Raw genomic sequence first — 16,532 nt, forward strand, 5'->3', positions numbered from 1 at the left:
AAACCAGTGCAGTGAATTTTTTATTTTATTTTAAATAATGGCATTTGACAGTCAAACCATGTACATCGACACAGGTACGAAAAAGTGCATAGAATGCAATGAAACAAAAATGTAAAACATAGACAAACACAAGACCAAAAAACTCGATTGTCCAGTTCCCACGATCCCAGAAGTCAAAATAATAACACAACCAGGCTCAAAGATTCTGCCATGTGATGGCAAATACCCATCTGATTTTGAGGCTTTTAAATATATATATTCGCCCACACAGTGGAGCAATATAGACCATTTGGTTACACAATAGTTCAGGGAACACATATTGACTATTAATAACCTAATAACTCCCATATGTACTGTTGAAAATCAGTGATATTGATGAATCATTACTGTCTTCAGTAAGTGTTCATTGTGCGCTACATAATATCACCGATAACATATTCATAATTTTACTTCCTGTTCATTGCATACTGCCTGTGTCGCTCTGGTAGAAGTGCCCTGCAGCACAGTCAATCGCACTTATATTTGGAAGTGAAATCATCTATTTGTGAACACTTTTTGCTGAAAATGCTACTATTGAGGTGTTATCTGATATCTTATGATGGAGGTATCATGGTTCCAAATACACAATGTATTGTAAGAGTTCCAGGGAGTGTAGTTGCTTCAAATTGATAGATAAACAAATAACATCTTGTTGTGTGATGCGGCTGTGGGATCCAAAGCTGCAAGTTGCCAGCAGGAGTTGGGATGAAGCACTGTACGTTTCCATGCTCATACAGTTGAATTTTGCGCACACCGTGGTTTGTGTGTACATGTCACCCATGGCACTGTCACTGGCAACGGTAAAGTCAGCTGACTGTCTAGGAAAGGTCTAATGAGGTCATAACAGGACACGGATCTTGAATCACAATTTGGAAAATGAAAAAAATATTGTGTCCGATATTTTGTTTTGAGCCAACTATTAAACAACATGGTAATCCTTGGTGACTCATGTTTGACGTCATGTCAGCTGCTAGCCCCGATAGCACAGTGGGGCAGACCGTCCTCAATGCTGCAGTTCAGACAAGGATCACTCCTTCGTTCTGCTGCGAAGGTGTGTAGTCAAGACATCGCCTGAGGCGTTGTGGTGCAAGGCTGCACAGCAGGGGGTGAATCAGACTCAGGCCACCCGAGACAGAACCCGCAGTGAGGAAAGCCACTTAGTGGAATATGGCCATATTATCATTTTTTATGGTTAATCAAAGTTCTTGATGCAACAATTTTGATGGCGAAGTGAAACTTCAGAAGTGATGCCTTTCATGTTTTACTCTGTGACACGATAGACTCAGGCGCCTCAAATGTAATCGCCACAACACCAAGTTTGAGAGGAAACCACACGTATTCCAAATCCACATGACGAGACTAGGAAATGAAACGGAAATAAATGTATCATGAAAAGAACTAGAGACCAGGATTATATCAAGAATACGGACTAATAAGCACCTCTCTGACCTTTTGTTTGACCCCATTAAAATTAACAAATGTTGCTGCAGTGTTTCTGGCAGCGATCACGATTTGGCGCATCACTGGCTGTTACTTACGAAACGCTTGTGAATCACACATAATTTGATGAACACATGCCAAGAAGTCGAGATGTTATGAAACATTCACTAAAAATGAATTGAATTAATCTCCTGCGAGTGAAGCGAGGTGATCGACTTCTGCCCTCGTTTTTGCCCTGATCTACATACTGTGCACTAACGCGGGTTCCGCTACTACGTGACACTTGTGGAGTGTAGCAGCATAATACATGATTTGATTCATCGTTTGGTTAAAGCAGTGCTTCTCAATTATTTTCTGTTGCGCTCCCCTCCCTAAGGAAGAAGTCAACGTTTCGCACTCCCCAACTCTCCTTCGCCTCTGTAAATATTACCATTTGTTCATAAAATTATTACAAGTACACCTCAGCATAACATTGTATACTTGTTAACGTTGAAGAAAAGAAAAAAAAGTAATATAAAGTAAAGTAAATATCAATGTAATATAGATCAATTTACAATAAAGAATAAGACTAACAAAAACCTTGTAAACATTGTGTTTGTCTGGAACAGAAAAGACTTCAAGGGCATCAATTTGCCTGGAAAAAAATTAAGTGGATCAGCAATTACGCTTTATTCTAGTATGGCAAAAAAGTACATTTTCGGGGAAATAAATGAAACTTATTCGCCATTCGTCATGTTCATCAAATTTACGAAAGAAAAAAAAAACCACTTGATGCAAACTGCTGAGAAAGTTGGAAAAACTGAATACAATTCTGAATAAAATAAATATAATAAAACCATGTCTGAATATCATAAAATAAAAATAACCTATTTTATTGAAACGCCAAAGAAGAAATAAGTAAGGTGTAAATGAAAGTATTGCCATAAACTGTTCTCATTAATTTTCAAAACTGCTTCAACAGGTGCTTACATGAACAGTTTTTACTGGTGGAGGGGATGGCATCACTTACTTTATCATTATTTAGGAACTTCTCAATAATTGTTAACTATCACAGACTTGCAGCTGTCAAGTCAATTCGGTGACTCACTACTGCCACCATATGTGGCTAATGTATTAAAACTGTGGTGAGAAGGTGAAAAACAAAAGAACTTTTAGCGGCCCTCGAGGAGGCACTCGTGGCCCAACCATGGGTCCCGGCCCTATGGTGGACAGGGACAGGTCTTCCAAGACTCCCTCAGGACATGTCTAGAACATTGGCCTGTGGTGTTTACAGTGTGGATGTTTATAGCAAGGTACAGAGAAGGTCAGGAGTTACACTGCTCTTTGTAGTTCATGAGGAAGCTTCCTAAGAGAAGAAGCGCGCGAGGGTCACTATGAGGACGGAAAATGGTGAGGTATGCAGCAGGAGTTAGGGAAGGTTTCCAGTGGATCCTAAGATGAGGAGAAGCTGTGGAAGTATGAGGAAAGGAGAGGAATAAAGCTCTGTAGCTGCACAACAATAAATGTGTGCACACGAGAGAGAGAGAGGCAGGAGGACGAAATTAATGACTCGTCTGGCTGTAATGTTGTAAAAGGGGTCGGAGAAGCTCAAATAAATTGCAGCAGTACGCCGTTATAGCGTATGAATGATCCGCCCTAAGAACGTCAAAAAGGCGTTTTTCGTGACCCCTGCACGAATTGCCTTGAAACCGGATTGGAATACGCCCATGAAGTCATCCAACTGGTTTTTATCTGGAGCAAGGACTTCGCTCCTTGTCATCGGGTCACTTTTCAGTGATACGAGGTGTGACCCATTAAATGCTATATTGGCACAACACACATCTGGGAGAGGAAAGGGTGGCAGCCACAACAGTTAGGAGTCACCGAGTTGCATCGAGACAAAAACGTATTCATTTACACCCATCACAACCATGTGATATCTTGTCATTTCAGTTTTAGGAAGTTTAAAATGTGTGTCCCACAGAAGCAATTTCTGATATAAAGATGAAGCAGAAATATCACAAAAGACACAATGTTAATTATATATATGTTTTTATGCACATATTTGAGGTTTATATATACATATACATATACATATATATATATATATATATATATATATATATATATATATATATATATATATATATATATATATATCAGTGCACAATTGCCAATTAAATTTATTTTCTCGGTTTGGATTTAGACGTGGTTCCTGTGAACTACAGGTGATTGAAAATTGATTTGCCTGTAGGGGGAGACAAATCTTCATTTGAAAGATGTCAGCGGACAACTGCATGAACACAACTGCATGAACTTCTCAAAAATAGAAGAAAAATAAATTCTCCTCACACAAACAAATAAGCAAACAAACAAGAAAGAAATAAGAAAAACATGGTTTGAATGCGTTTGGGGAATTACTCTTCATGACCTTCAGGGCAAAGAAGGCACACAGGTGCAACAGAAATAAATTATTTGTGGCTAGATTTCAGCTGAACTTCCCCAGCCAGGGTGTTTCAGTCAGTCCAAACTCTTGACCTGAAAGGCATTTTAACTCTGTGCTGCCCATCTGTTCAGTCCTGAAAAATAGTTGTCTTGCTAAATTTCACAATTACCATGATAATCCTTTTAATAACTAGATTCTAAAGTCACCATACGCCCGTTAACTTCACTCCAGCTGTTTCCATCTGCAGTGCTTGCTCTGAGGGAGGAAAACATCAAAACATGGTTTTATGACAGGAAAATCATTGCAGGACATTTGCCAGAAATGTTGCTTACCAATGCGAAGTCAAACCACTTGAGTCTACTACTTTGTAGTGTAGACACATCTTTAGCGATGACATCAACCAAGCCAGAGCAATCACACAGCTGTTTCAGTCTGTTTCGACTCGTTGCTTTGCTCTACTGTTGGCACATTTGGTTAAAAGTGACAGGTTGAATGGAAGGACTCAGGAAGGTGGCAGTGACACACATGGTCATGGAGATGGCATTATTCAATAATTCACCCTTCGCAGCATGCAAATCAAGACACCAGGAGCAGTGGGACCTATGGGCTTAATAAAACACTTGTCTTGTCTTGGTTTGACTATTCTCTGCTTGGACACATCGAGTTCTCACATCTACTCCGGCGTCTCAAAGTCGAGTCAAAACTGTAGGAATGTATCTCGTCTCGTCTCCGTGCCTTATAGAGGAACATGATCTGTAAGGTGGTGATTCGGACGAACTTCAATAGCAGAATTGTCTGTGAACCACTTTTCCTAAAATTCTCAATGGTTCGGCAGATACAGCTCTTCAGACTGACTGACCTTCAATTTTTAAAGTACAGTATGATCCTCAGTGATCATCTATTCCCCTCACTTTGCTGTTTGGTTCGTTTCATCCAGTGAATTTTAACAGTTGCAGAAAAAGCCCTGGTGTCTAGCCCAAGGAAGAACCTATTGTGACCCACTGAAACTTGTTAACCACAGTATGGGAATGATCCATAACTGTGTGGGACTGTGGTTATGGTGGCATTTGGTGGGTTTGGTCAGTTCTCTCATGCTGGCTTCCTGTTCAAGTATATAGAGGCATGGTTGCGTTTCCAAATCCTGACTGCTGTTGTCAATGCATTTGGTAAACTTGGAGACCACCAAGTACAGAGAAATAAAAGTGAAGATGGGACCGAGGAGTGGGAACTGGATGCAGCTAGGTCTCATTTCCAGCTCTAGTGTGGACCAAAGGCAGACCCTCCGGTGGAAGGGTGATGAACATTCCAGTGCTGCCACACAGTGGTCTGCAATAAAGACTCCCAAATATGACGGCTTTTCATGCACAATTTGAGCTGCCAGCTGGTCCACTGCAGCTAAGGCACTCTAGCTTGTAATGTGCTTAAGTGGGGATGCTTAGTCAAGTCTGCTGTTGCTAAGCCCAGAAGATCAGAGCAACAACAATGCCCTGGTGAAAGCTCTGTGAAGGCACCTTGGACTATGTGAAACTGCAAGCCTGGTTTGCTCGGAACTTTGCAGTTGTCAACATTACCCTGGGTGGGCGCTGATGACATTGAAGGAATTGTTCATCGCACCTACGCACACATTCCACTTGCAATTCAGGGTGAATTGTCATGTCACCATTTATTTCAAGCACTGCTATCAGCAGAATTCCGCACTCAGACTCTGTTAGAAATGCTCGGTGCTGGACATGTGGATGGTCAGCGTCGTGGAAGCGGCGCACCCTATCAGTTTTCCAGATGAATGGAAGGAGCGTTCCGTGATTACTGAGGGGACACATTGGGTAGCACTTCTGGACACAGGATCATCTGCAATCTTGGTCATCCTTGGGATCTTGGGTAACAAAGTCACTATCATTTCTACACTTGTTAAGTTCAAAACTATCAGAGAACAAGCTCTAATGGTGGGTGAGTCATTAGTGACTTTGAGGGTGGGAAGAAGAAGCATTGAAGAAGCAGTGTGTGTTGCAGCCTTGTGTGACTGCATCCTGACGTGAGATGTCCTGAGGGAGCTGGACTATGTTATAGACTCAGAGAGAGGAACAGTCCTGATGTTCCTGTTACTTTGTTCAAATGTCACAGCGACCACTGCAGTGACCACAGCGAACCGAGCCTTTTGTTTTGTACAGCTGCTGTGGAAATTCAAGGACTGTCCCCTGTTGTCATGGTGCAGAAGATAACACAAGGAGAGACTCTTTGAACTAGTTCACGAAGAAAAAGCCTTCCCCCTTCCACACATTGATGAAACACTTGGCGCTGTGGCCACATGATCATGGTTCCCCTCCTTAGATTTCCGTAATAGTGCAGGTCCTTTTAACCCATAAAGCCAGACAAAAGACTGCATTTATTATCAACAGGGGATTGTGACAATTTAAGGTCAAGGACAGTGTTCTTGCGGGGATTCCCAGAGATGTATTTTGATTAAAATTGAGTGCGTGGTATGTCTTTTGAATCAGCTTTGAAGTCTCTGAGGAGGGTGTTGGTGTAGGTGGCGTCAGAGTGCAGTTTCAAGCAGTGTGAAGTCGTTGGCCAAAAGCTTAGTGGAGGAGGGATCGGTAAGTAAGAGGAGAAGGTGAGGGCTGTTAAGGAATGGCCTACACCCATATCATTTCAAAGAGTTAAAAGTTTCCTGGGATTAGCCCATAACAGGATTTGCTGGTATGCAAAAAAGGTAGACATTTTCTTGGTCAAATGAATGTCAGTGGGCTTTTGAAAAACTCAAGTTGGCCCCGGTTTGTCCCCTGCTGACCTGTCAATGTCTTTCATACCTGACACAGATGCCAGCAATGTAGCAGGGGCTGTTTTGAGTCAAATGACGCCTGATGGGGAGAGAGTCATTGCATATCACTGCAGGCAGTTTAACGGGGTGGAGCGACGGCAGTGCGTCACTCTGAGGGAACTACTTGCAGTGGTTATTGCTGTCCGCCACTTCACATATTACCTTGGGGGCAGACATTTCACAGTACGGACAGACCACTCAGCCTTACAGTGGTTCATGTCCTTCAAAGAACCGGTAGATTGTAGAGCTGCAAGGTGATGATTATTCTGTGGTTCACAGAGCTGGTGCACGTCATTCCAATGCTCTCTCACGCTCTCTCACAGTGACCTTGTTCCCCTGATGACTGTATCTTCTGTGATAAGAGGGATACATAGGATACTCAGCTGATGGAGAGGAATATGGCCGGTGCAATGTAGAAGAGTGGGTTTGCAGACAGGAGGAGGATGTTGACATCTGACCAGTTGTAACCAGAGTTAGGTCTCAGTGACAACATACGTAGGACGATGTGGCGATGCATTCCAGAACAACTAGAGGGCTTTGGTTTCCTTTAGGTTGTCTGATGAAGACTGGGATATTCATGTTCCACGTTTGCTGACGGCCTGCAGGACTGCTGTTCAGGACTCCACTCAATGTTTGCTAGGGAGATCCAAACACCTGCAGAAATGATGATTGACAGGATTCCAGGACTCAACAAAACTGGGCCTCAATATGCTACTAGGACTGCCTTGAGTCAGCACGTTTGTTTGCCAGAAAACAGCTGAAAAGGGCAGCAATGTGGCAGAGGAGTTATGATGTTCTAGACACAGGACAGTGTTGTGAAGGTGATGAGAAACTCTAGGTTCACGATCCTCAGAGGAAGAAAGGGAGGCGCACGCAGGAACCCTACAAGGGCAAGAGTTTTGAGTCTTGGTGGACACAACACTGCAGCAGGCTGACCATGTGGACGGTGGGTCAGACCCTACTGTGCTGTGGAGTTTCCCTGTCTGTTGCACCTAAAGGATTTTGTACAAATCCTCGGGACGAGGAACTTCGGGTACTGCAGTACTGCATTGTAACTTTGAAAATCAACAGGCTATAGAATACTTTTTGTTGTCCTGAAAATCCTATGTTGTCCCCATAAAACATCTGAGCTCAACTCATTTTTAGTATTGCTAGTTTATATACCACTGGTAATGTTCTATTTGTGTCTATAAAAAAAGAGATGTGGCGATGTCAGTTGACATTGCATTTTAGTTTCTATTAGATTTATTTCTCATATCTTCTCTTAGTGTCAGGAAAACAACACCATCAGATACAGCCTGTCCTCCTTCAAGAACGGAAATATGTTAAGTGGTGTAATTATATTAGGCGTCACCTGTTGTGGATCCATGTCACAAAATTATTAGGATTCCAATGAGGTATTGTGCATGCTATGAAAAAATGTATTTGTGGATTGTTCATGTGAGCTGCACGTCTGTCCTGTTTCACAGAATATGATCACCTTTTAGCAGAGAACCACTCAATTGCAACATCACAGGAGGATTTGGAAGGAGCAGAATCAGAATTAATGCACAGTTTATCTGCCCCCCTTTTTTTCCTTTTTCTGACATATCCTACTTTGCGTTTTTAAAAACGCACAGGGTGAAATCAAACAACATTAACTACTTGGCATGCATGTTTGATTTCACCCTGTGCGTTTTTGGATCCTCTGCAAAGGTTGTGCCTCAGGGCAGAGCAAGCATTGAGCAGCAGCAGCAGCACGTCCCCCTGTCGCCAACATGAAGACCTGTGGTGCGTCCTCTCTTATGTCCACACACTCGAGAGATCCACCAGCGCTGACGAGATGAGGGAGTGGGAGCAAGCATCGTGCTGGGGTCACCAAAGTTTTTGGTTTCTGAATGAGAGTAATTGCTTCATTCAACCTTAGTGAAAGTTGATCGGCAGCCTGTGATTGAGGATGTCAAAAGACCTCATCAATGGAACGCATGTACGGAGTACATGAGTCACCATGGCAACAAGTGAAACAAAATGTCGATCCTCCAACTTCTCCTTAGTGGAGATGAAATAATTTCTGAATGTTCACGCAGGTGAACACATAAAAGTAAATGTGACTGTTAATTAGAGAAAAAAAAAGTTTTTTTTTTTAACAGACGCAAAAAAGACTTGTCTGGAACTAAAATGACATGAAAAATCGCATTAGCCACTGTCATGAAATATGCCAGGCTGAAGATTACTTTCAGGACTTTTATTAACAACTCAAGCACACAACATTACATCTACTCTAACCTAGCAACCTCATGTGCATTCGTGTAGCTTCCAGCATGCCTTGCAGGACATAACGGAATGACGTCACTCTTGTGCATATGATAAACATAACATCACATCACGTCTCCCCCCTTACTTAAGCAAATCATTTGAAAACCAATCCATGACCAATCTTCGCAGCCAAAGTGCTTTTAAATAAACTTGCAATAATGCAAACAGGAATAGCTGGATATAACATCAATTCTTTGTCACTATTGTTCTTACTTGTTTCTTACAGTAACCAAATTAACAAACTTATTCATGAACTGTTGTCCTCATGTCAAGTATACACACATGAAAGTCCCACACAAAATTTCCAAAGTTTGGTGATTTTTCACGGGTCTATTTATACACATAATCCTTAAACCAGTGTAGAGTTTTAACCGCTCTCCCAGATGATCTTTTGGGAGTGGTAGGTGGTAGGCTTTGGGACTCGGTGTGGGACCGGGAGTGACCTGCCCCTGTGCCCTTTCTTGATCTGGGCATACCGCTGCTCTGTGTCTGACAGCGTTCTGGAACAGTAGGCCACCGGTCGGAGTCCGTTCCCCTGTTCCTGTAACAATGCAGTGAACAATGCTTGAATAAATGAAAATGAGGTGGAGTTTCAAAACCATGTTTCACTCTTCCAGTACAGTACTTTTACATGAGGATAACTGCTGCCTGTTGGAGACAGGCAGCACCATGCCGTTAGCCAGCCAACCAACACTGCACCTGTTGCTAAACTGTAGTGGATTGAGTTCTTTCTATCTTTGTATCTTGTAAATGGCACCCATATCACACAATCAAAAATAACGTGCGGGCTGCTTATATTCAGCATCAACATCAATATGTTTTGTCCATATCTAACAGTACTTGCCCAAACAATGACTTCATCACGGGTTTTAGGTACTATTTAGCTGAAGTTTGCGGTGAGTGATTCGACTGCTCTTGGTATGTATTCATTAGCTAGCAAATTGTGAGTTTGTGTCTCTGCTGACAAACTACATGTCGCGTCAGATAAAAGTGGCTCAAGAGGACAGACACAGCCATGGTATGGCTGAAGGACCAGTTGCTACACCGTACAGTTTGCAGCTTAGACAGGACTGCAACTCTAGGATTTGTACAGTGTTGCATGAAGAACTGACAATAAATACTTGTTCTTTTCTTGGGTAGAATTTGTTTGAGAATATTAATTGAGTAAAAGTGTGAAAGTACTGGACATTTACGATACTTCAGAATGTGTAATTTTTTGCTACTTGTGTCGAGACGTGGTTTCCATGGTGTTCTCATTATGGCCTGCCTGTTTGTGATGGGAAGTTACCTTTTCCTCTTTCTTTATGTGAGCTTGTCATGGTTTGTAGTGACAATGGTTTGAGGAAATGCAACAGATTATCAGAGTATATCAAGTGAAAACTGTGAAGAGTAATGTGTATGTAAAAAATGTACTTCATTACAGAGAGTGTTTTTACTTGTTTTACCTGCGGTTGTAAAAAGACAAGTACTCAAACCTGCTGTCCATATTTTCAGATGCCGGCCTAGTTGTCACACACTTTCATGTAAAATTTGTGTCCAAAACTGAGGCAGCAAGATAGAAAAGAATGCATAGAACGCAATTTGTATGCAGTGAACATTGTGAAGAATATGCCCTATGAAATGCATCAGCTCGAAAATTGTCAGAAATGTGATCATTTATCCTAATGAAGTGTTTTATATAAAGTTTCTAAAAGAAACTCCAAAATGTTATCCAGATCGGAATACGAGATCTGTCCAGAAATCCAGACTAGGGCACGCCAAGGCTGCACCAAACAATAATTGAAGGGAACTTGTGGTTCTCACAATCCAGCATCCAAGAATTCAGCAACCAGAATGCAGGACAGTCTCACTGGTGACAGGCTCATCTGCTTATGTATGAGTCCCTGTTGGTGAATCCCTATTGCTGTTAGAGCCCTCAGACAACACACACACACAAACACACACGTACACAGGTTTGACACACCATCTTTGTGGGGACCGCTCATTGCCATGATGCTTTTCTCTGCCTCTCACCCTTAACTTAACCATCCAAAACACATGGTTGACCTTTACAAGGACTTGCACTGTATTATAATGAACAATGTTTTGACCCGGCACCCACTAACCCTTCCGAGGTCAGGCCTAAATGCCCTTACAAAGCAAAATGTCCTCACAAGAAGTCGGATTGTCAAGACTTGGTACTCACAAGTATGGTAAAACATGGCCACACACGTAAACATAAAAATGTTTTTATGTTTTGTGGCGATGCTTCCCCTGGCCTCTCACCCTAAACCAAACCATCCAAAACAAATGGCTCACCTTAACCAGGGCCTAAACCAAACATAAATACAATTATAATGACCCAGGTATTTTGTTTTTAGATTTAATCCTAAAATTGAGGCTTAGCCTCGTGGGGACCGGCAAAGGGTCCCCACAAATAGCAAAAGGTGTGTTTCCAAGAATAGGTCCCCTCAAGTATAGCGATGCAAGTGCCCACGCACACACACACAAAGAAACCTTGCAAGAACAGAAAAAATTATAACACAGTTATGATTTGACATGAAAATCTGCTGACACAACAAGCAGCCACAGTGCGATTTCCTTTATTATAACACTAATGCTTCAGCACGAAGGCTGCCATCGGCTTCTGCATAAGATACAAAAGTCCGCTTTCCAACGTCAATATTTTACGCAATGGGAGTGAGAACGCGTTGAACAGGCTTATTTGTAAGTATCTGTTAAGGTGACATTTCATCTTGCCACACACTTGGTAACTCGAAACACATTTAAATATTCCGATTCACAATTGTTTTCAGGTAGGAACATGCAGTGGTCCAATTTCATGGACCACCATGACGACGGAAGTTACATAAGAGTTCCATTGAAATTACTCCTCACTGTATTGGTAATATCAGAGGTATGAACCTGTTTCACTGCCTCTCTGCTATGAAACACAGGACACTACAATATTTCAAGAACAATGAACAGAGACACTCCTACACAGTAGAACCTCCTGAACCGGTCCACTAAGAAGACAGTCCTTTATTCTGAGCCCCATTGGATCTCATGCCCCTCCTCTACAAGGTCATGCTCAGTTCTCCTTTGCTTTTACGTAAGTAGCTTCCACCAACATTTGAAGGGAACTGCCTTTTCCCATGATTCACAAGTGAGCTGCAGTGATCTTTGACTTTGCTGGACAAACTTGCCATGACGCCATGAGTGGCCAATGGAAGACGTGTCATGAGAGAGGAAATGCGGGGGTAATAACATACATGGGCAGTTAACCAACTCTTAGTTGTGTTCAGGGTGCTTCAACAGGCCATAAGTGATCCCACTATCTCTGACCACATGCCCATTGATTTTTCACTGACAGTGTTTTTTTTTTTTTTTTTAACATTGCTTATATTGTTTGACAGTTAAATGAGATGAGCAGTCATTAAGTAATCTTTCTAACCGTAATGTTTGGCAGAAGTTTGTACAAGTTTTGTTCTGAATAACCAATTTCTCTGTATTCTGTGCTATTGTAGAGATCCTACATCAACAATAAAATGTTCTTTAAGTCAGGGATTCTTAAACATTTTTGATCACTGCCAAAAGTAGTGTCGCCGCCAAAAACTGATGATGGTCGGTCGATGGTTTTCCTTCATTTCTTTCAGCCTATACACACCAATAAATATTGAATAAGTAGCAGTAACATTCCTCAGTTGATATGTGGTGAAATGAAAGGTGAGATAGGTATTAAATAGATATCAGTCCTGTGTCGCGGGACGGGGGAGCTAAAGCCATGTATAGGGGACGTGGTGTAGGACCCAAGTGCGAGTGGTTATAGGCACAGGAGGCAGGAGGGAATTATAAATAATATTTAATAATTAAACAAACAGGAAAACAACTGAAAGTGTCACCGAACCGGGAGAAAACAACTAACTTAATTCACAAATGAAACCAAGAATAAACTACAAAAGAAAACAGGGAGCACACGGAAAAAACAGGAAGAAAACAAAACACTAACTTCAGGCACCAAAGTATAAGACAAAGTAAATCAAGGTAACAGACAGAGCAAGAGACCGAAAACACAGAGAGAGACACAAGAGTTAAATGAACTAGCTAGCAAACAGAACTAAAAGCCAAACACAGGGAGAGACACGAGAACGAGCTAGCTAGCATGAGAGGCCGAAACAATGAGAACCGGGAGTTAAATGAGCTAGCTAGCACACAAAACAAGAAGCTGAACAGAGAGGGAGAGACATAAGAACCAGCTAGTTACCAAGGGAAACGAGAAGTCCAAAAAGCACAGGAGCGAGTGGACACATCACCGGGAACATGGAAAACGAAGAACAACACTGGGAACAAACCATGGGAATATAATATAATGGTCTGGCACACGTTGCTGGAGCCCAGGTGTTTTTGAAGTCAAGTCATCAGGTTAATCGGCTCCAGCCGTGTGCCAAAGGAACAGAGGGGAAAAAAGCAAAACCAGGACACTAATCCAGGAAGCGGAGTCATGACATCCTGGTTAATCCCAGTCTCTTGCTCTTTTCATGATCAGTATTTTGTTTTCTGGATGAAGATGTTGAGGGTGGTTCCTGAAATGAGGATTTAGAATACACGTGGTCCTCTATGCTTCCTTCTCAAACTTGCCAGATCTGGTGTAGTGACGATTACCATCAGTAGCTCCTGAGTTATCATGTCACAGCGGAATTTGCGAAAGGCAGAGCAGTTTCATGTCTATCACCGGTAAACATACTTCAAGATGGCGCGTGACAACGGAGCATATACCTCAGTTGATGTGTATACAAATGTACGATTTCAAGAAAATGGGAATACTAGGAATTGAATGTGGTGGTAAATTTTCATAAAAAAGCAGATTTTGAACATGGTTCTTATACAATTTTTTTTCACACCAGTATTTTGGAAAACTTCAGCTATACTTATATGGATCTGATTCATCGGAAAATGTGGCTGCATCTGAAGCAGCCATGTCTGGGCCGGCTCAGCAATGGGCATCTTTTTTTTTTCTTCTTTTGTTTTTGAAATGAAAAGGGAGCATCCCTAATCCCAGCATGCAGTGCAAGACAGATTGCACGGGCAATCTGTTATTGCATGCTTTCCCTTCTCAATGGATATTTTCTTAATGTATTGTGATGGTGAATACTTTCTGAGAGTGGCTGACTGTTGGCTTAGTTCAGTGATGCAGTTTTGAAAAAATGTTCCGGGCGCGATGCATAAGGCTGCCTGCTTCACCAAATGAATGACAGGTGATGTCATACCATGCCAACCAGTGATATAAAAGACTTATGGAGAAAAGATGTGACTTGGGATTTCTGCACAGATTCGGTTTCCAGTAATTCCAAAGCACAGACCCATTAAGTGTCCATTAAGTGTAAGAATTTAGGATCATGTAAGTTTCCTCGTCACTGGTGCACTGGCATCGTGAACAACACTTTATTTTGGTTGCACTCCACCCTTCTTTTGTTCAAGAAATAAAGGTGGAGTGTGGATTTTACATAACATGATCTTGTACTGCTTTGCTCCACCACTCTGGACAAGTGATGTTGAGAAGAAGCCCTGCAAGTGTTTCTTTTTTGTCATGATTGTTCAGTGAGTCTGACCCAATTGCTGATTCGATACCGGTAGACAGAAAACTTGAACAACGAGAGTGGGAATTTTACAATTACTTTTAATACAATCAACACAAATACTACACGGACAAGAAGGAAACACTGAGGACGTCAACACCAGAAGCGGAGCGAGGAGGACAAACACCTAGGGAAGGGGTGAAAACCTGACAACAGAAAAAAGAGGTGAATTAAGTTCAAACCTGAACTGAAACTCGGAAACTAAACTCACATGGCCAAATAACATAAAGTGCTCTGTGGTGGTTCTACACACACCCGAGTATAAACTACGACACAGACAAACAGAAAAGGCGAGTTGAATAAATAACACTCACACAAGCTTGATAAAGCTAAAAGATGACAAGCGAGAAGAATAACTAAACAATGCACGTGGAAAACAGGAATATAAACAGGAGTTACAAGAGAACAGAGGGTCCGTCAGAACACCAAGTGACCATCTGGAAACACTGACTGGTACTATAAGCTATAAGCACTCTTCCAGGTCTATCAGGAAAATTGGAGTGAAACTCTGAGATTAATTTGGGGTCAAGAATGAGAGACCGGGAGACCCATGGACATTCCTTGGGACCATATCCCTCACAGTCTACAAGATACTGGACACCAAGGCCGCGTCGTCTACTATCAATGATCTTGTGGACGGTATAGGCAGGATGATGTCAATGACGAGGGGAGGAGGAGGATCTTCAGTGGCTGGGCTGAATGGGGAAACGTGGGGACTGGCTTGAGCAGTGAGACGTGGAAGGTAGAGTGGATGTGTAGGGAATCAGGAAGTTTCTGTTGGACAGCGGTGTCACTGATGTGTCTGTCCACCTTGAAAGGGCCAATGAATCTGGGAGAGAGCTTTCTGGACTCACCTGTAGGTCTCGTGTCGAGAGCCACACCTTGTCGCCAGGCTGATATTGGGGAGCAGGAACCGATACGCCATTCTCTTGGTCCGTTTAGAGGTGCGGGAGAGAGCAGTATTGGACCAGATGTCTCAACAGCATTGAATGAGTTGGGTCACAGAGGCGACGGCGGTCTCTGCTTCCTGGGAGGGAAACAGGGGAGGGTTGGTAACCATAAGCGACCATGAATGGGGACATTCCCCGGTATGATGAGACAAGGGTGTTGAGGGTGTGAGCATATTCAACCCATGGAAGGTGAGAAGACCAAGAAGAAGGATCCTTCGTGGATACACATAGGGTGGACTCCAGATCCTGGTTAGCTCCCTTTGGGGTCAGGATGTTCGTGGAGTCTGGACAGAGCGTCAGGTTTGGTGTTACGGCTTCCTGGTCTGTAGGTGAGAGAGAAACTGAACCTCCCAAGGAATAGGGCCCATTGGGCCTGGCGAGAGTTGAGTCTTTTGGCCGTCCGGAGACAAGTTAACTCCTTATGGTCAGTGAGAACCATGAAGGGGATCTCTGTACCTTCCAGCCAATGTCTCCACTCTTGGTGAGCCACCACTACTGCCAGCAGCTCACGATTTCCGATGTGGTAATTATTTTCTGCGGAGGATAGTGTCCTGGAAAAAAAAGTGGGCAGAGGTGTACCTTTTCATCTGTGGGATCCCTCTGAGACAGTACGGCACCCACTCCCAAGTATGAAGCATCCACTTCAACAATTAACTGTCGGCAGGGGTCAGAGCCGACGAGAAGAGAGGCCGAAGTCTATTGAAGGCTTGTTCGGCCTCTGGACTCCAAGCAAAGGCTCTCTTTGTGGAAGTAAGGGGGGTTAAAGGTGCAGCTACCTTACTGTAATTGCGTATGAACCGCCAGTAAGAATTGCCAAAGCCCAAGAACTGCTGGAGTTGCTCACAGTCGGGGGGAGTCTGCCTCGATCTTGGCTGGGTCAGGAAGTAAACGTCCCTCTCCCAAGGTGAAACCCAAAAAACTGACTTGTTTAACGTGGAACTCACATTTCT

Source organism: Synchiropus splendidus, chromosome 3 (genome assembly GCF_027744825.2).
Source record: "Synchiropus splendidus isolate RoL2022-P1 chromosome 3, RoL_Sspl_1.0, whole genome shotgun sequence".
NCBI classification, from domain to species: Eukaryota; Metazoa; Chordata; class Actinopteri; order Syngnathiformes; family Callionymidae; genus Synchiropus; species Synchiropus splendidus.